The 21,183-nt window shown below is 41.1% G+C and overlaps 1 protein-coding gene across 6 annotated transcripts in view; it reads left to right on the top strand.

Moving 5' to 3' along the window:
- SASH1 (SAM and SH3 domain containing 1) overlaps positions 1–21,183 on the top strand; it is a 309,529-nt gene that overhangs the window by 117,157 nt on the left and 171,189 nt on the right. The gene's annotated exons all lie outside the window — the stretch shown is intronic.

Here is a 21,183-nt window from a genome sequence, read left to right as displayed (position 1 = left end):
GTTGTGCTTTCACAGTTGGACTGGGAAAGAGGCTGATGGGACTGATGTTTATCTCTTCACCATTTGTTGTCTGACCACGAGAGGAAAACAACCATCTTCTCAGAACTGCCCAAGAATGCCCTTACTCTGTATGCAGTTTTTCAACTTGTAGCATTACAGGATATTTATTTTATGTTTGGAAGGAAAAACAATAGGACTTATTTCGCTGAATCTGTATTGTCATGTATTTTGAAATACCCAGTAACTAAAACCGCCCATGGATTTGGCATAATTTCTGGAAAATAGTTCTTATGCATGGAAGATGAAGCTTTCACTTGTTCAGGGTTCAAAACCCTGGGGAATTAGTAGATGTATTTTGATGGAGCTGTAGGTAGGCAGGTAGCCCGGAATCAAATGCGTGGGCGCTATTACAGTCAAACATCTTAATCTACACATGAAGAGTCAATTTCACTGTAAAGATTTGGAATTGGCAGTTGTCGGAAGTCTCTCTGTTTACTTTGGGGTCTTTTATCTTTCTGATGGAAGGTGTAGTTTTTTAAAAGAAACTCTCCTTTGGGGTTGATGAGAAGTGTTGCTGTTTTTTGTTTGTTTGTTTGTTTTTGCACAGGAATTAAGCACTTGGGCTTTGGAGTGAGTGAGGCTGGGTCAAATCCCCACTGTCCCTTTTTGACTGACTGCTTGACCTTGGCCAAGGTATTCAACCCCACTGATCTTCAAGTTTCATTACCTCAAAATGAGGCAAAGAAACGAGATCTTCAGTTTCATTACCTCGCTTTAGATTCTCTGAGTTTTAGTCATGTTGATGTATATCTAGTGTTCAGCACACTGGCATATAATGGGTACTCAATAAGTGATAGCTGTCTATTCCCCCCCCCCCTGCAAAATAGTCCTGTGTCTCATCTTTCCAGACATCCTTAAGTCTCACCTAACTCGTTTTTAGGTTTTCATTGGTGTTTACGAAAACCAGGGAAGCCTGAAGATTTCTGCTTTTTTCATTCTCTAATATTTAGAAAAAGTATGTTTTTTAAAAAATTTTAAATCTCAAGCTTTTGCATTTTCTGAACTTTATTAATGAATATGGGCCTTTAGTGAAATTTCAGAAAACTCAATGAATACTTTAAAGTTATAGTGATAGATTGTTTTTTATGTCAGTCAGGCAGAAACTTAACTTGTTATTTCTTTCTTAGATCCTGCTCTGTAAATTTTTAGTCACTGAGAAAATTGGTTTGATAACATCACATTGCATCTCTTACTCGGGTGTGGCTGTGGAGGGGAGCGCTGAAGGGGCTCATTTAAATGGGAGTGTGGGCTCAGGGTTGCTTGGTGGGGGGGGGGGGTGGCAGGTGGCACTTTTTGAAGATTTGCTTTCCCTTCCCTGGCAGATTCCAGCGCTGTTGGGTCAGTTGTGACAGAGTATTCTTTGGCTGATTTAAAAGATGGGGTGGGGCTGGAGAAGCTCAAACCTGTTATTCAAAGGGCAGATGTAGGAGAAAAGAAAATATGTACTTCTTACAGAGCCAGTAGTTCAGTACAAGACTGAAAAGAATGTAAATGATTGTCCTAAAGCAAGTATGTTCACTTCTGCTTTCCCATCTTTATGACAATCTTATTTTCCTTTGGGGGTAAACGTGGGCATCAGGATTGTTTCTTAGTAAAATTCAGAAGAAGATACAGTTTATCTCTCTCTCTCTCTCTCTCTTTTTTTTTTTTTTTTTTGCATGTCTGTAAAAGATCACCATCTTCAAAGGATCTTTACTCTTTCTGCTTTTAGAAAATAATCATCCACGTGTTTAGAGGAACCTGTCTTTCTAGAAATGTATCAAGACAATTGACAGTTGACTTTCTTTGTTCTTTCTGAGATAAAAGAAACCATTTCCTCCATTTTTTGAATAAGAATTGCAGTCTGTCAGCCTGTACAGGTGAAGTGACTTGACCAATGGCACAGACACCTTGTTAGTGACAATGACAGACTGTACCCCAGTTCTCAGTATAGGCTGATGCCATGATACTCCCCCAGTTAACTGTCCCAGATCAACACAGGAAAAATGTAATTACATCCAGTATTTTAGGAAAATGCTATTTCGAAGCATCTTTTAAAGGACAGAACTTGAGGGGAGTAGAGGTAGTAGGGGAATTATACATCCAAACATACTTGCAAGGCTTCAGGCACAGTAGCTACTTTACTTTTTGGATTCCACGAAGTGTAGAAATCAAACCTCCAAGACTGTTGAGTTAAATATTTTTTAGGTGAATGAGCACAGCTCCCTTTTCCAACTTGAGAGGCACTGAGCATCCACCGCAGGGATTTTGTAGGTTTCTAACCCCCTAGGGCATAGATCTCAGGATAGTTGTTGGAGTTCATTAGGATACATTTTGCATTTAAATTAATTCAGTCCTGCACAGTTCTGAACCAACCAGTTGCTTTTAGATAATTTGTTAACAAATGCTTATTTAGAGAAGAAATAGTAGTATAATTTATGGCATGAAAATGTTGGAGCTGTGCTAGAATGAATAAATGCTAGTAAGTGAATATGTAAATAGAGAATTTGGAGAAAACGAGCTTACCAAAACACTAGCCCTTGTGAGTGCCTGGAGGGCAGGGTCAGTATTTTACCCCCCACCCCTTTTTTAAATCTCTGGTACTTGGGATTTACTGGGTCCTGAGTACAAGGTTTTATTGAATGGAAAAGGAAGAAAGTATATGCTTCTGAAATGCAAGAGCCACATCAAAGCCCAATACTGTAGAGACTGTACCTGCTGCAATGGGGTAGATTCATGAAGACATTAATAAATTCTGCTCTTCCTTGAACTACCACTCGAGCAGTTTCATCATACAAACCAGAATCCTGGTGCTTCCACTGGAAACGATAATGACAGATTGTGAAATGTTTGTACACCCTGAACAATCAGACCATGGCTCTTTTGTGAAATTTGTTCTTCAGTTCCTTAACTCTGCAACATGTGGTCCGTCTGGGTTTTCAAAGCATGTCACCTTTCACGAGGACATGCTTGCATTTCGGCGGAGAAGTGTGAAACAAGTTAGGATCCTATGGGATTTCTCTCTTCTATCTTTATGTTGCAGACACAACATTTCTTTTGGGGGAAGGCAGGAAAGGTAGTGGTTTTTATGACTAGGAACTGCTATAGTTATTAGACATGGTAGATCACTTTTCTGGCACTGATTATCCGTTCCATAAGTTGTGATGATTCTGATTTTTCCTTCAGAACTGGACAACTTCTTAAAGCTGAGCCAGTCCTTGAAAGCTGGTTGCTAACTGGGAAGGGAGGAAAAGGGAGTTAGTAAGTGTCTATTGTTTGCAAGATCCTGCAAGATGCACCTCCCCCAAACCTTATTTTTCCTCTGTTCCTTGCTTGGTTCCTACAATTTACACCCATTTCCTAGCAGTGCTTAAGAGAATATCCATTGTATGGCAATACTGTGGACTGTCCCCCATTCTTACGCCTATATAAGCCACAGAAAAGTACATAGTAGACTTCAGTCCAAAAACTGTTAGGTTTATCCAGTCTTGCTATTTACTGAGGAAAGTCCTTAAACACACACACACACACCCCACTCCTTTCTCTCCCCCGCTTGCTTTGTAGTTTTAGGCAAAGTTTGGGGGAGGGGAGATGTTAGTAAGATCCCCAGGGGGCTTTGCAAACTCCTTTGAAAGCATTAATTTACGTATTCTTGGGGCGGTGTCTCCTGTTTAGCCCATCAGCTAATGACTTAATTAATTTTAGGTCTTGGAATTTGAGAGTCAGCCCCAGTTTCAAATATTCTGACTTCATCTTAATTTTATGTTCCCGTTCGCCAGCTGAGAGCCTCGTGGTTTTTATAAGTGCATTTGCAGGGTGATGGAGCGCAGGGAGCAGAGACCTTGGAAGTGAGCCCTCCACCCCCTCATTTAGAGGAGGAATTAAAGGCTCAAGGTACCGAGTAGGGAGCAGAACTCTATAGCCTCCTGATTTTCAGTTCTTTGCCAGAGACAAAATTAAGTCTCATAATTCTGGCTGTGGAAAGAGACCCCTGCCCTACAGTGACCTTTCACACCTCCCCCACCCCCCACTTATCGCCTTCAGCGGACATTCTCTACCTTGTAACCCCTTCCCTTTTCCACCTCATTTACCACGACACTTGTTTTTCATTGTTTACTCCCATTTCTGATGACAGAATGCAGCTGGTGGGGGTGGGGCAGGGAATGTTCCCAAGCACTGGGTCCCACTACCGTCCAGGGCCCTTCGCATACTTCCTAGATTCTCTCCTGTGACCAGTGAGCATTATTGTCCCCATGTCACAGTGGAGACGTACACAGGGGTGTCCTCAGTCACACAGATAGTAAACAGGAGCTGGGATTTGGATCATGTGTTGTTTCCCAGAAGATAACCCCTACTAGCAGCTTTATGGTTTATTCTTTCATGTATCTATTTAATCAGCCTTTTTGCTTAAGCTCTTGAGCTAAGTACTAGCAACACTTGCCCCCTGTCTTCCAGAAAGACCTACTTTTGTAGGAAGACCTACAGCAGCCCCCGCGTCCCTCATGTAAAGAAGCACTCAGTCCCGCAGTGCCGTGGGCACGGAGTGGGGGCCCGGGGTGGGGGCATGGTGCAGAGGGAGGCCACTTTCCAGAAATGCCCTTCACTTGGGACCCAGACCGTGAGTTATGTGTTAGTTAAGAACGGTTCCCCGGGGGCATCTGGGTGGCTCAGTGGGTTAAAGCCTCTGCCTTTGGCTCAGGTCATGATCCCAGAGTCCTGGGATCGAGCCCCACATCAGGCTCTCTGCTTGGCAGGGAGCCTGCTTTCTCCTCTCTCTCTGCCTGCCTCTCTGCATACCTGTGATCTTTGTCTGTCAAATAAAGAAATAAAAAAATCTTTAAAAAAAAAAAAAAAAAAGACTGTTCCCCGATAAGGGGTTGAGAGGTAAAGAAGAACGAAGCGAGGGATGGGTGTCTGGGCAGAGCCAGGGAATAAACATGAAGTAGCACGGAGCACGGAGGTGGGTACAATCATTTTCTGGGCTCCAGTGAGCAGCCAGTGCAGAATTTGACAGACACCCAACATGATCCCTTCTGTGTCTTACAGAAGTAACTCCGGTGGGTGGGTGAGTTGGCCATGGTGAGACCTGGGCTAAGTGTTTAGGGAACATACCATGTGATGTATCTGACTTCCACTAGTTTCCATAGTTCCACTCAGTATCTCTAAGTAGTCAAGGGTTGCTCTGTGGTCCCTTTCAAATGGTGATTCTCTTAAGCTCACAAGTAGGCTGGGTTAGTGCAAGAGATCTTTAGACATGTAGTCCTAGGATTCTTTTTTGTTCTGAAGAAAAAAGTATCTAGGTACATATCTGCGTACACATATCTATCTACCTGTCTTTATCTGTTGGAGTGAATGATGTGCTGTTCCTTAAAGAGGGGAATTATTATTTGTAGCAATATGCACAGGGTCTCACAGCTGACTGATCTTTAATTCCAGAGAACAGCAAAAGAGAGAGAAATATTCAGTTGTGCATATTAATTCAGAAGCAGATCTGTAGCTCAATTTTACAAAGGACATAAGAGGAAAACCTGTAACTGGTAGCTTGTCTAATGTATTCTTTGTAAGGGTGCTTTTGGCTTCAGACTTAACCATAGTACCTCACAGTGATACATGATGTGCTTACTCATGGTTTACGCAAGTTCTTATTATACAGTAGAAATAAAATGGATCTCAGAATAGTGGCTTTAAATGGGTAGAGGCTAAGGCTCTAGAACTAACTATTTAATGCCCATGAGTACAGACTAAGACTGACACTGTCAGACCTAACCAAACCTTCAAACTAATTTTGAGGTAAAACATATTTTTTGACCATTTGGATTTGTCATTTTTCAGAGGCTTTGCTTATTGATTGATTGATTGACTTTCGGTAATGAGACCCGAAAATGGTTGCCTTAGCTGTACTCCCAGCCAGCTGTCTAGTGTCCCATCTTTGGTTCCATAATATGTTTCACTGGATGGCATTAATTCTTCATTAGATGAGATGCTTCATTGAGATAACCTCACTTGTATTTTTCCTCACATGTCAGTCGGGTAATAGAGACATTGTAGCACAGATGCTGGGTACCCAGGCTTTCGGGTGTCTCTGAGACTCAGAAGACAAACGCTTGATAAGGAGACAGTTTTTTTTCCTCTCTGTAATCAGTCATTTCTCCTCTGAAGGGCTCTCTCTTTGTCTTTCACCCTTCTAAAGTGATTGGTAAAAACATGAATATGTTTCTATTTATAATGAATGCTCCTTGGATTCTTATACTCTCTCACAGAAGTTACGCTGCGACTTTCCTTGGTGTGTGTGATGCGGATTTGATTCAGTCAGTTTCGTGGGCCATCTATTGCTCGTTAGTTTGATTTTACAGCGCATAGTGTGAGGAGGGTCTAGTGTGTCTACCCATGACTCTATGCTTGATTATGGCTTCATTTTCTCTCCTGCTATTCAGGTTAATAGTGGAATACAAGTGAAAGAAACAAATGCATTTGATTTTAATTTTAATGAAAAGTGCCATTTGAGAAAAAGAATGAAAAAAAAAATCTTGGGATGTATCCCTAGCTCTAGTTACTTTAAAATTTTATCCTAGTTAATTTTGTGGACTTTTATACACACACACACACACACATACACAGAGAGAGAGAGAGAGAGAGAAGGGGGAAGGGAGAGAGAGAGAGATGGATATAGATATAGATATAGATATAGATATATTTAAGTTTATGTATTTAAGAAATCTCTACACCCAGTGTGGGGCTTGAACTACAACCCCAAGATCAAAAGTCATGTGGTTTTTCAACTGAGCCCGCCAGGCACCCTTGGACTTTAATACTTAGACTTGCTGTCAACCAACAAGTATTTTATTAGAGCCCAAAAAATGTTTATAAGCTTTTTGGGATGCCTTTAAAAAGGCAATGTTGCAAAATTAAGTTATTTGTAGAAGAAAGGAATATTCTAGTTTAAGAATATTCTAGTTTAAGAATAAGGCTCTTTGCTATAGGCTTACACTCATTTTCAGAGGATTTTAAAGACCTCACTTACAGAATAAAGTATTGGCAATTTTACAGATGTCTATATTTGGAAATACCCAGGGTTAAAAAAATTTTTTTTTTGGAAAAAGACAATGAGATACCCCTACACACCCATAACAATGGCCAAAATGTAGAAAACCATCAACACCAAATGCTTAAGAGGATGTGAAGTAATAGGAACTCTCATTTATTGCTGATGGGAATGAAAAGTGGTTCAGACACTTGGGAGGACAGTTGGATGATTTCTTAGAAAACTGAACATACTCTTACCATCCAATCCAGCAGGTGTGCTCCTTGGTACCATAGAAGTTCAAAACTTATTTTCACACAAAAACACATACGGATTAGTTTATAGCATCTTTATTCATAATTTCCCAAACTTCGAAGCAACCAAGATGTCCTTCAGTAGCTGATTGAATAAATAATCTACGGTATATCCAGACAATAGAATATTTTTCAGCCCTAAAAAGAAATGAACTATCAGGCTATCAAAAGACATGGAGGAAGCTTAAATGCATATTACTAAATCGAAAAAGCCAATCAGAAAAGGGTTCTGAATCTGTGACATTTTGGAAAAGGCAAAACCGTGGAGACAGTGGAAAGATCAGTTTTTTGGGGGCAAGGGAGGGATGAGCAGATGGAGTAAAGAGGATTTTTATAATGATGGATACATGTCATTATATATTTGTGCAAACCCATATAAGAGAAAGTACAACACCGAAAGTGAACATAATGTAAACTCTGGATTTTGAGTGATAATGAACTGCCAGTGTAGATTCATCAGTGGCAGTAACCATACTACTCTGCTGGATCTGATGGGATTTTTGTTGTTGTTGTATGTGTGTGTGTGTATATATATATATATATATATATATATATATATATTAAGATTTTTTTATTTGAGAGAGAATATGAGAGGGGAGAAGGTCAGAGGGAGAAAGAGACTCCCCGTGGAGCTGGGAGCCCAATGTGGGACTCAATCCCAGGACTCTGGGATATGACCTGAACCGAAGGCAGTTGCTTAACCAACTGAGCCACCCAGGCACCCTTGTTTTTTTAACAACAACAACGCAGGGCTTGAACTCACCCTGAGATCAAGACCAGTGCTGAGATCAAGAGTCGGACGCTCAACCATCTGAGCCATCCAGGCCCCCCTCATGGGTTTTTTACAATACTGTGAAAGCAATTGTCCACTTCTCATTTGACACTGACCACAAATTTGACTCAAGTCTGGCACTGTCTGCCTCAGGTTAGGGGCTCAGTCCTGAAGAGTATCTTTACTCCAGATGGCAGTCCAGGTCCGGGCGCTTGCCTGAGCTTCTGACAAACCATTACAAATCGGAGGTTCTGATGGCCCCCTCCTCAGGTTAGATTACTTTGCTAGAGCAGCTCACAGAACTCAGGAAACCAACTTACTTACTCGATCAACTGGTTTACTTACTAGATCACCACATCACCTGTTTATTATAAAGGGCTATCACTCGGGAACAGCCAGATGAAGGGATGCATGGGGCAACATGTGTGGGAGCTTCCGTGCTCTCTGGGGTGCCACTGCCCATAACATCTTGTGCTCACTAATCTGGAGGCGCTCTGAACCCTGTCCTTTTGGGTTTTTACAGAGGCTTTATTACACAGGCATGATTGACCAAATCATTGGCCATTGGCTATGGATTCATTTCAGTCTTGAGTGCTTTTCCACCTGCCTGCAGTTGGGGGTGGTGGGTTGAGATTGAAAGGTCCGACCCTCTGATCTTCTGGTCTTTCAGGCAAGCAGCCTGATCTTGAGGCTTTCTAGGGACCCCACCATAGGGTACTTCATTAGCATAAACTCAGGTGTGCTCAGAAGGGCCTCCACTGACCTGGTAAAGACAGTCTATGGCTCCAGAAATTGTGGAGTTTTAGGAGCCCTGGGCCAGGATTGGGAGAAAAGTCAAGTTCGTAATATCTTATTATAAATCACAATGCCACAGTAGGAGATGTTGATAATGGGGAGGCTCTGCGTGTGTGTGTGTGTGTGTGTGTGTGTGTGTGTGGCGGGGTGGGGGGCGGGGGGCTGGGAGATCCCTGCACCTGTCCCTTGATTTTGTTAAGAATATGAAGCTAGGGGGGTACCTGGGTGGCTCAGTGGGTTTAGCCTCTGCCTTCAGCTCAGGTCATGATCCCAAGGTCCTGGGATCAAGCTGCTCATCAGGCTCCCTGCTCAGCAGGGAGCCTGCTTCCCACCCCCTCTCTCTGCCTGCCTCTCTGCCTACTTGTGATCCGTCTTGCAAATAAATCAATAAAATCTTAAAAAAAAAAAAAAGAAAGAATCTGAAGCTAGTTAAAAAAAACAAAGTCTTAACAAAAAGAAGTAATAATACATATTTTAAAAGTTTTAAACAGAGAAGAGTAACAGAGTTAGAACATTTAGAAACAAATTAATTAAACATCTTAGAAAACTGAAAGATTGTTCTGTAGGGTAGTTTAGAACAAAGGGAGTACTTCAGACTGTTTGGGTTCAAATCCTAGCTTCAAATATTTGGTGGATGTGAGACCTGGCAAGTTCCTTAGCCATTCTGTGCCTCAGTGTCCTCATCTGTAAAATGAGGATCAATCAATTATGGTGAGATGAATTGAATCATTAAAACTGCATGGCATGTGGTAAGCAGATCATAAATGTTCATTTTTATTAACTATTAATAGTTGGATCTCCTTTAGTTAGACAGCAAATTAATTTTCCTACACTTTTCATCTTTAGATGGAGGGACGATCTGATTTCACATGCTCAATTTAGAATTGATATTAACTGTTAATTTATGTGAAATCCATTTTTAAAATATATAGCTTAAAAATAAATGTATAAGGGGGCACCTGGGTGGCTCAGTTGGTTAAGTGTCTGCCTTATGCTCAGGTCATGATCCCAGGATATTGTGATCAAACCCCACATCCGGCTCCTGCTCAGTGGGGAGTCTGCTTCTCCCTCTCCCCCTTGCTCTTGCTCTCTCTCTCAAATAAATAAATAAAATCTTTTAATTAAAAAGAAATAAATGCATAAATCTGGGTTACGTATTAGGAAATATTTGTTAAAAATATTCCCCTATACTCAAGAGTAAAATGTATAAGACTTGTGAATAGGCAGGGTTTTCTGAAGGCAAGAGGTATTTGTAATGAAAACATATTTTCTGGTTAAATGGAGTTCAAGTTGCAATAATATGAGATCTTTTTTAATAGTTGACTCATTAGAAACACGTAAAATATCAAAAGCATCCACTTAACTGATTTTTTTTTTTTTTTGAGTGTTGGACTCATGTGAATGTATTAGATCTTTCATTATCTTGAGCTTTTTCGTGAAATATTTTCCCAGGGTTTCATTGAATTGATCACTGTTTCTGTCAGGATTGCCAGCCATTGATTGTGGATGTTTACATCTTCATTAGGAGTCTTCAGTGTCCAATCAAGAATTTATACAAATATCACAAGGGAGTGTCCCCACTGGACACATTTCAGTGTGAATATGGTAGAAAATGAGATTCGCTGTGGTCTGAAGAAGACTTGTTAGCGAGTAATGAATAAGTCTGCCACTTACATACTACATTTTTATTTGGGGGGAACTTGATTGTGACTCTAAAGAAAACTGGAAGGAATTGGAAATCTTTGGGAAAGTCTATAAAGACCATGAACATTTTGTACTAGAAAGATGAAGCATTTCATTTTTAAGGCATATTTTTTCATGAATTACAATTTAATTGAAAACTTTCTACAAAAGCATAGCATTAGGACAGAGTCTACTGGGGGAAGGTCATTGCCGCCTTCAGCAACACGTTACTCCAACTTGTGTAACATGTGGGGTCCAGGTGGTGACTTAATGAAAGCCCCTCATAACACTGATGCATGTGGTGATTTGCCTTGATTGGGCTATTATGAAATTGAGACTCTATGGTGAGCTTTAAAGCAAATAGGTATCAAATGATTCATAAGTGATACATGAAAGATGCAATAAAATCCATGTGATGTAACTTTAGCATTAGCAAAGAGTCTGTGCTGTTTCAACAGAACAGCATGTCAGTAACCCCCACATTCTATATCAAAGGACTCCCTAGCTTCTGTCACCGAAGGGCTGTGCATTCCAGACCTTGTGTCTTTAGAAGGCAGGATGCCTTCCGTGGTGGATGAACTTCCATGGAAACTGAGAACAGGGACAAATAGAGCTAATTCACTCCTTAAACATGAAGAGATTTTTAGCAGATCACATCACTTATTCTAAGAGGTACTGCTGTAGAAATTAGATAATGGTATTTACATTGTTATAATTCCTTGCACTTCTCCGTGTCTTTACATACATTGATGGTTTAAAGCTCTTACAGCCATCAGAGACCCATTCTTGTTGGCAGCCTCTGTTCTTCAGCTATGTGAGTAAGCTTGGGTTCCCAGTTTCCTTTTTCAAAAAATGCTGACATTTCATTGCCCCAATTTCACTACCCATAATGCAACAATTGCCAGTTGATTTTGGCTTCTGCAGATTTTAGACTTCTGAGTAGATCTGTTAAATGTGAAACACTGAAGTTGTGTTTTTGCAGCCGTTTGTAAATGGCTGCCTGAACAAGACCAGACCCAGATGGATGTGGACTCTACTATTCTTTGAGCAGAATTTGGGGGTAGAGCCAGAAGGGGATCTGCAGTCTGTGTTTTCCCATTTTCCACCCAGGCTGCCTGGTTTCTTCTGTGGTCTTGGGTGTCAGTGTGGGTGTAGGTCAGGATGGCATACACTTAGGGCTTTGAGGGCTCATCGCTTCCAAGGAGGCAGAGAGAAGCACAGAGGTCTGGTGTGCCTCGTTGTCACTGGGTCGCTACACATTCTGGAACAACACCACTTTATTTCTCATGACTTCTAGTTCTTCTATTGTAGAAAACAGGAAGGTCCTCTTCCCCAGCCCTGGGAAAGGCAAACTGTCCTGTTGTCAGCCAAAAAGTTTTTCAAGCTGCAAAACAGTTTGTTTTTGTTATAATAGGTTTTTCTTAAAAAAAAAAAATCAAAGACCTTTTTGGAAAGACACATAAACCTGTTGTTTGTATACCTGTGGACTTACTTGCAGGCACGTATGAGGATGTTCTGTTTCAAGTCCTTACATAGGAAGGGGAAAATCCAGGGCAGTTGTTGCTCAGAGGCACTGAGTTACAGATGGTTCCAGAGAATCAGCCAAAGACCAAGTGAACGAGCCAAAGCAAGATTGGTTGGAGGCCTGAATTTGCTAGTTAGGTCAAGATAAGTACTGAATTATGCAATAGCGTTGGCAGCGAGGATTGATGAGGCTCCGAGTGTTGTTTTGGTAGAAAAATGACTTAGCAAAATGCATGGGGATGGGGTAGGGACACACTACCTTTTGTTCCAAGAAGGTCCAAATCAAAACAAGCTTTATTAGTACAAAGGAGAGCACGCGTCTATTGCGGCAGTGCCTTAGTTGTGACTAGCAGTCCCTGTTGCACAACGATGACTATATTTTAGAATCTGAAATATCTTTTAAAACTCAAAGTGATCACCTTTTTTTTTTTTCGTTAAATTTAAATCTCCACTCCTTAGACCATTAGCAGTCATTGGTTCATTGGCTTCTGGTTTTCTGATGTTATATGTGTCTGTTGTCCTGTATGGGTTTCTGTTTTTAAAAATATGGGTGTATATTCTTTGTGGCATTGTAGGGAGAATGTTGGGGTAGAATTCAGATTTTTTTCTTCCAAACGAAAGAACGTAGAAATTCAAATGTCAGCAGATTCTTTGGAGGACTTTCTTTACTGATTCCTACACTGCTCTGCATTCTGTGCTTCCTTGATGCTTCAGGGCTCAGTGGCTAGAACAAAGAACATTCGACAACTTACTAGCCAGTCAGTCATTGGAATTATTTCCTTCCCCAAGGATTTCGGAGCTTTTATTTTTTTGTAGTAGTTAGAATATCCTTCTCTGAAACTTGATTGCTATAACGACTTGTTTATGAAGCCTTTTAAGCAAAGATGCAATGGGACAGAAAGACTGCATGACCTAGTCATGATAAGAACAGTATCGATGTTGGCTGATATTTATTGCTCATTTATTATGTGCCAAACACTGTACTAAGCTCTTTCTATGCATTATTTCATTTCTTTTTTTCAGTTAAAGTATAGTTGACCCAATCTTATAGTAGTTTGAGGTGCATAGCATAGTGATCGGACAGCTCAGTGTGTTTTCCTATGCTCCCCCCAAAGGTATCACCGTCTTGTCACCATAGAATGCCATTATGACACCATCGTCTCTATTCCCTATGCGGTACCTTTCATTCCTGTGATGTGCTCATTCTGTACATGGAAGCCTATACCTCCTGCTCTCCTTCACCCATTTAGTCCATCCCCCCCCACTTCCTCCCTTGCCTGAACAACCATTAGCTTTTCTCTGTATTTATGGGTCTATTTTGCTTTTGTTTTGTTTTGTTGTGTTTAGATTCCACATGTAAATGAGATCATGGTATTTGTCTTTCTCTGACTTGCTTCACTTAGCATAGTGCCCTCTAGGTCCATTGGTGGTGTTGGAAATGGCAAGATTTCACTCTTTTTTTTTTATGGCTGAGTAATATTCTAATGTGTATATATTTCACATCTTTATCCATTCATCATCTGTCAGTGGACACTTGGATTACTTCCATATCTTGGCTGTTGTAAATAATGCTGCAATAAATAGAGGTGGGCTTGTATCTTCTCAAATTAATGTTTTTGCTTTCTTTGGGTAAATATTCACTAGTGAAATTTCTGGATCATGTGTTATTTCTTTCTTTTTTAGTTTTTCTGAAGAACCTCCATACTGCTTTTCACAGAGATGGCACCAGTTTTTGTCCCCACTAGCGGTGTACCAAGGTTCTTTTTCCTCCACAACCTCACCAACATTTGATAGTTGTGATATTTCATTGTAGATTTGATTTGCATGTCTCTGATTAGTGGTGTTGAGCTTCCTTTCATGTATCTGATGGCCATTTGTATGTTTTCTTTGGAAAATAACCATTCATGTCCTCTGCTTTTTTTTTTTTTTTTAAGATTTTATTTATTTATTTGACACAGAGAAAGAGAGAGATCACAAGCAGGCAGAGAGAGGGGGTAGCAGGCTCCCTGCTAAGCAGAGAGCCCGATTTGATCCCAGGACCCCGAGATCATGACCCAAGCCAAAGCCAGAGGCTTAACCCACTGAGCTACGTGGGCACCCCCTCTGCCTACTTTTTAATCAGATTAATTTGTGGGGTTTTTTGGTATTGAGTTTTATAAGTTTTTATCTATTTAGGATATTAACCCCTGATTGGCTGTATCATTTGCAGATAATCTTCTTTCATTTAGTAGGGTTGACTTTTTGTTTTGTTGAGGCCTTCCCTTGCTGTGCAACCCTTTTTATATTGGTATAGTCCCAGTAGTTTATTTTTCCTTTTGTTTCTCTTGCTTGAGAGGACATAACTAGAAAAATGTTGCTAAGCCAGATATCAAAGAGATGACTACCTATGCTTTCTTGTAGGAGTTTTATGGTTTCAGGTCTCCCATTTAAATCTTTGCGTCATCTCATTTCATTGTCCAAATGACACTGTGAGGTGGTCTTACAGGTTAAATCGTGTTCCCCAAAAGAAGATATGTTAAAGTCTTAAGCCCCTCTATCTCAGAGGAGGACCCTGTTTTGAAATAGAATCTTTGTAGCTTTAATCAAGTTAAGATGAGGTTACTAGAGCGGGCCCTAATTCTGTGTGGGGATATTTGGACCCAGACACGGAGGGAAGGTGATGTGAAGGCACATGGAACATACATAGATGGAGGACTGGAGCGATGGACGTGGACCCATCTGTGAGGAACGCCAGGGATTGCTGGCAAGCTCCAGCTAGGAGTGAATGATTTCCCTACAAGTTTCAGAGGGAACATGGCCTTGCTGAAACCTTGATTTTTGGTCTGCTAGGCTCTAGAGCCAGGAGACCATAAATTCCTTTTTGAAGCTACCTGGTTTTGGTACTTGAAGTAGTAGCCCTGGGAAACTGATACAGTTGGGTGCTTTGTTCTCTCCTTTCTCCAGGGAAGCAGCTGTTGGGAAAAGGTGGAAAGTATTAGGAGAGTAGAACTTTGTCCCCTTTTAGTACTTTGCACGGGCCAACGACTTGACCAGCAGGAAAAGGAAAATGGAGAAGATAGAGAAGTAGTGAGCCCCAGTAAGTGCCTGACCATGGCAGCACAGACCTCTGGGCGACAAATGTTTACAGGGTGTGGTTGGGTTCTGCTCCGGGTGTTGGAGACAGACTCCTCTGTTCCCCACCCAACCACTTAGGGAGTAACAAGTGTGACAAAAGATGAGGAATGAAGTAAACTTGGGAAGAGGAAGAAGATACCCCATTTTCCACGAATAAGGCCTCAGCCCAGTGCCTGTGGCTTTTCCCTCGTCTCCTGCTGCCCATTATTATTACTGCTATATAGACAGTTGACCCTTGAACAATGCAAGGGTCAGGGGCACCAACCCTCCACAGAGTCAAAATCCACATACAACTATACTGATAGCCTACTGTTGATCTGAAGCCTTACCAGTAACATAGTCGATTAACACGTTTTGTATAAGTAAGATATACTGTTGTTGCTGGGTTTTTTTTAAAGATTTTATTTATTTGAGAGAGCAAGAGCAAGCAAGAGAGAAAGAAAGCACAAGCCGGGAGCCTGGTGTGGGGCTGATCCCAGGACCCTGGGATCCTGAAGGCAGGATCTTCTGAAGGCAGACGCGTAACCAACTGAGCCACCCCGATGCCCCTTATATACTGTATTCTTATAATAAAGTAAGCTAGAGAAAAGAAAATGTTATTATAAAATTATAAGGAAGAGAAAATGCATTTGTAGTACTAATCAATGAAAAATATATTTTAAGGATACCATTATCCTCAAAACTCTTCTGTCTCTGTGCATTCATTCCATTTTCCACTTTCAGGACAGCATGAATACTGGAAGTTTCATGAGCTGTTCAGCCCATTATCATAAGCTAGGTTTTATGTTAGATGATTGTGCCTCTCTGTTGGCTGATGTCAATGTTGAGGCTGCCTCAGCTGAGCTCTGATGTGCAGTAGGTTAGACTTATGCAGTGTGTTTTCAACTTAGGATAAATTTACTCTTTTAGTGTTAGTTTATTGGGATGCGGCCCCATTGTGAGGCTAGGATAACCTGTATTCCATCAGGACTGTGCTAGGGAAGGAGGGATAGAGGTTTCTGGATGAAAATACTGACCTCTGTTTGAGATGCCTTCTGGTACCGCTCCCCACTCCCCGCCCTCTGTCAGTGAGGCATCCTTGCTGTGGTGCAGGATTTGGGGAGTCAGAAATCACTCCCTGCTTGATCGCTAAGGGTTTGGAGTAAACATAAGAGAGGATATGAGGAAGTGGAAATAAGTTAGATTGTGTTCCCTATGGATTCTTCACTGGACATTTTAATTAAAATCCTACAGGACATTTCATTCTAACAGGTTCAGACCCTGGAATAAATTTGTTTTAATCCTCATCTTTCATTCAGAATCAATGCCTGCACAGAAACGTCTCTGTAAAGTAAAATAAAAATGGATGGTTAGAAAAGTAAAAAAAAAAAATTTTTTTTAGATCATCTATAGCCCATCCTGTTATGTTAGGAAGGGACTGCTCCCTGTAGTACATTACTGTAGATTACTTTTCCAACTTGAGTTCAATGATTCAAGCCAAAACCTTCATCACTTCCCTTTGGAGGCTATTACACAGCCCAGCAGACATCCTATTAAGTTTCTGATTCGCAGAGGAAAAGGAAAGTTTTAAAGTTGAGACTGAGAAGGAAGATGATTCATGGTCATGAAAGAAGAAATCCCCCAAAGTTTTCAGAGATGGCCCCTAGCTGCCACCCCTTCCTCTGGGCGTATACTCACCAAGCGGCCCCAGAAAGTCAACGGTGTGAGCACATGGACCAGAGTATAGTCCCTTAGGAGATCATTAACTTGGAATCAAACTCAGCAACAGGCAAAAAAAAAAAAAAAAAAAAAAAAAAAAAAAAAAAAAAAAGAAAAAGAAAAAAAAAAGAAAAAGGGGGTGTAGACACTTTAATGTAATGTGGGAGTTGAAATGCAAAAGTTGGCTGTCCTGACCACATACAGAGTTTATGATTCAATATTTAAGAAGACTGTAAAAGCAGAAATTGCTATAGTTGGGGCAGGAAATGACTCAAGACCAAAAGGAAGATTTCTGTTGATGCATGGTCAAGGTGAGATGAGTTAATTCCGGCCAGTGGCTCTGGCCAGGATAGACTGGCTTGCTGACATAGGGCCTGGAAGGAACACAGGTTAGTATGAGCACTGTGCCCGAGAGTTCTGACAGCAGAAACTATTGCAAAAAGAGTAAAAATGACATACAAAGTCAAGGGTGTCAATATTTACAAAGTAGAGAACATTCTATGATTAGCGAAATCCTTTTCTCCAAGTATTTCACTATGCTCCATTTTGACCAGACAAGTTCCTGGCTGTCTGCTTCCCTGTCAAATGACTTACAATTCTGGACTATTCTTAGAGTAGATAGCATGAGATGGCAGAGTCAGTATTTCTCTTCTACATGTGCTTTAATGCCTACTGTTTGTGTCATTCATTTGGTAGTTACAGCCTGTGTGCCATTTTCTTTTTGTTGGATCACATTCTTATCATCTGTTAATTTTTTCCTGAGACCTGTTGGGATGCCTTGTGTTCCCTACCAAGATGCTGTTGGTTCTCCTGCTGTAGGATTTTCTAAGGAGGGAGGTAACACTGTAGTTCTCTTCCCCCGACCCCTCTCCCCTGCCCCATAACTGCAGTTCTTGTTAGGAAATCAAATGCTGTTTCCCTACTTTCTTTACCTAGTATGCCTTACTACTCCTTGCTCTTGTCATTCAGTTAAAGGGAGCTTCAGTGGAAGGAGAGATTGGGCTAGAAAGATAGGAATAATTTGTTTTAATTGAAGTGTAGTTGAACACATAGTGTCACATTAGCTTCAGGTGTACAACGTAGTGATTGGACACCTCTCCCCATTGTGCTGTGCTCAACAAGTGTAGCTGCCATCTGTCCCCATATAGCACTGTTACAAGATCATTGACTGTATTCCCTGCATTGTACCTTTTATCCTTGTGACTTAATTCATTCCAGAACTGGAAGCCGATATCTCCTCTTCACCCATTGTCCCCGTCTCCCTACTTCCCTCCCCTTTGGCGATCATCAGTTCGTTCCTTTATTCATTTGTTTCATTTTTTAGATTTTACATATAAGTGAAATCATACAGTATTTGTCTCTGATTTATTTCATTTAGCATAATATCCTCTAGGTCCATCCATGTTGTTGCACATGGCAAGATTTCATTTGTTTTTTTTTTATGGTTGAGTAATAATATTCCATTTCATGTATCTTCTTTCTCCATTCATCTATTGATGGACACCAAGGTATCTTTTCTATTGTAAATAATGCTTCAGTGACCACAGGGGTGCATGTATCTTTTCAAATTAGTGTTTTTGTTTTCTTTGGGTAAACACCCACTCGTGAAATTACTGAGTCATATGATATTTCTATTTTTAATTTCTTGAGGAACCTCAAAACTGTTTTCCCCTGGGGCTGTAGCAATTTGCATTCCCACCAACAGTGTAAGAGGGTTCTTGTTTCTCCGCTTCTCCAACACTTATTATTTCCTGTCTTTTTGATTCTAGCCATTCTGGCAGGTGTAAGGTGATATTTTCCTGTGGTGTCGATCTGCATTTCCCTGATGACTAGTGGTGCGGAGCTTCTCATGTATTTGTTGGCCATTTGTAGATCTCCTTTGGAAAAAATATCTATTGGGGTTCTCTGCATAATTTTAATCAGATTTTTTTGTTCATTTTTCTGGTGTTGTGTTGCATAATTCTTTATATAATTTGGATATTAATCCCTGCAGGGATAATGTTTTGAGGAGGGGATGTTTAGGAAAGGCAGAGACTGTGAACTAACAGGAAGTTAGTTGTATTGTATAAATACAAGAAAATGTAGATACTGGGAAAGAATGAAGCATAAGATGGTTTAAGAAGGAAGTTCATTTACTTGGATGGTTTGTCTGTACTTGGGGGGTGGGGGTTGATGGCTGGTTTCGAAGTGCCTGACTTGAAATGCCTGGACTTTGTATAATAAGTTTGACTGGCATTTAAGTTTGGGCCTGGACTTTGTCATTTCTCAGAGTGAATGAAAATGAGGCTTTACTGAGGTCCTCTTGCCCAAGTAAGTTCTCATCTTTCCCCTTCATCATCTATGTAATGGGCTGTGATGGATTATGGAATTTGCAGGTGGCTCTTTATCCTAATTCTGGGTGTTTGGGATTTCTCAGACTGCCTTATCTGTGTCTGTGGCTTCCCATTTTGATTGCGATTTTCTGAGAGAGAATCTGTCCTACAGCATAAAGAACTGTGTATCATTTGAAGAGATGACCATGTTGGAACTGAGTTCTTTTGAGCTAGACCATGGAAAATGGGTAAATCATGACTCTTTCTTTACTTGTACCTCTTTAAAAAGTGTTTATCACTGGGGCACCTGGGTGACTCAGTTGGTTAAGTGCCTGCCTTCAGCTCAGGTCATAATCCCGAGGTCCTGGGGTGGACCCCAGCATTGGGCTCCTCGCTCCGTGGGGAGTCTGCTTCTCCCTCTCCCTCTGCCTGCCACCTCTGCTTGTGCTCTCTCTTTCAAATAAATAAGTAAAATCTTTTTTTTTTTTTAAGTGTTCATCACTTACTACATTTTTTTTTTTTGAAATTTTATTTTTAACTTCTCTCTACACCCAGTGTGGGGCTTGAACTCAGAATCCTAAAATCAGGAGTCACCTGCTCCACCAACTGAGCCAGCCAAGCACCCCATATTTAAGATTTATCACTTATTATTTTAAATTTCCATCTCAAATTCATTGTGAAACGAAGCAGGGTATAAACCCTTATCTAATATAATTATATAAATACATGGTATATTTGTGCAGTTTCCTCTGTACAAAGCCATCAACTCCTTGAAGGCTGAACAAGCAGTTTGGTTTCCTGACTATATTTTATTTCATCTTTTTGAAAAATTTTAGATAGTTAACATTCCATGGCTGGATATGAATAGAGTGGTCAAGGAAGGAGCTAAGAATGAGCCAGAATGAGGAAGGAGGGAAGCACTTTTTGAAGCAGGGAGAACATCAAAGGCCCTAAGATGGCCATGAACTTGGTGAATTCTAGGAACAGAAACAAGGCCAAAATGATTATTGTTTGGAGAGCAAAAGAGATTTGAGAGTGGGTCAAAGAGACATTCAGGCCAGGTGACATTGGCTATAGTCAGGGTTCTATTTTAAGCAGGTTTGGAAGCCATTGGAATTCTTTTTTTTAAGATTTTATTTATTTATTTGACAGACAGAGATCACAAGTAGGCAGAGAGGCAGGCAGAGAGAGAGGGGGAAGCAGGCTCCCCACTGAGCAGAGAGCCTGATGTGGGACCCAATCCCAGGACCTTGAGATCATAACCTGAGCAACCTGAGCTGAAGGCAGAAGTTTAACCCATTGAGCCACCCAGGCGCCCCATCATTGGCATTCTTAAATTAGCTTATATTTTTAAAAGGTCACTGACAGTGTTATTGAAAATGGACTGGTGTGGGGGTGGTTTGGACCAGGCTGTCGTCCAGGATTTGGAGAGAAGCACACAGACATAGAATAGGTTTTGGAGATAAAGCCTCTGAATTTGGGCTGGTGGTTAGCAGGACAGAGAATTGAGGATGGCGTTTAGATGTTTTGCCTGATCATCTAGGTAGACTGTCTCTGGTTGTGAGGGTCAGGGTGGGCAATGGAGATGAACCCAATAACAGTCGGCTAATTTATGGTGAGAATTTAAAACTGCCGATCAGACTGGACTACCCTGATGTCCTCTTTCCTGTAAGGGAGTCCATTGGGGAAACTTAATTAGGACCAGAGGTGCTTAGAGGTGGTCGGTCCATCCTGTTTCCCCCACTCTGCATCGCTCTCAGCTGGGCCTCTAGAATGGGCCAGAATCCTCACCCGCCCTGGAAGGTGCTAGAGGCCCTGTCACTCACATCCCTCACCGCCAGCTCTGTCAGCTGGAGGTGGTGAAGCCTTGTCCCTCAGAGCAGACAAAGGTACAGTGATGCAGGTTTCTAT

The sequence above is a fragment of the Mustela lutreola genome, chromosome 6, assembly GCF_030435805.1.
Source record: "Mustela lutreola isolate mMusLut2 chromosome 6, mMusLut2.pri, whole genome shotgun sequence".
NCBI classification, from domain to species: Eukaryota; Metazoa; Chordata; class Mammalia; order Carnivora; family Mustelidae; genus Mustela; species Mustela lutreola.
This window is presented reverse-complemented; position numbering and strand designations above follow the sequence as displayed.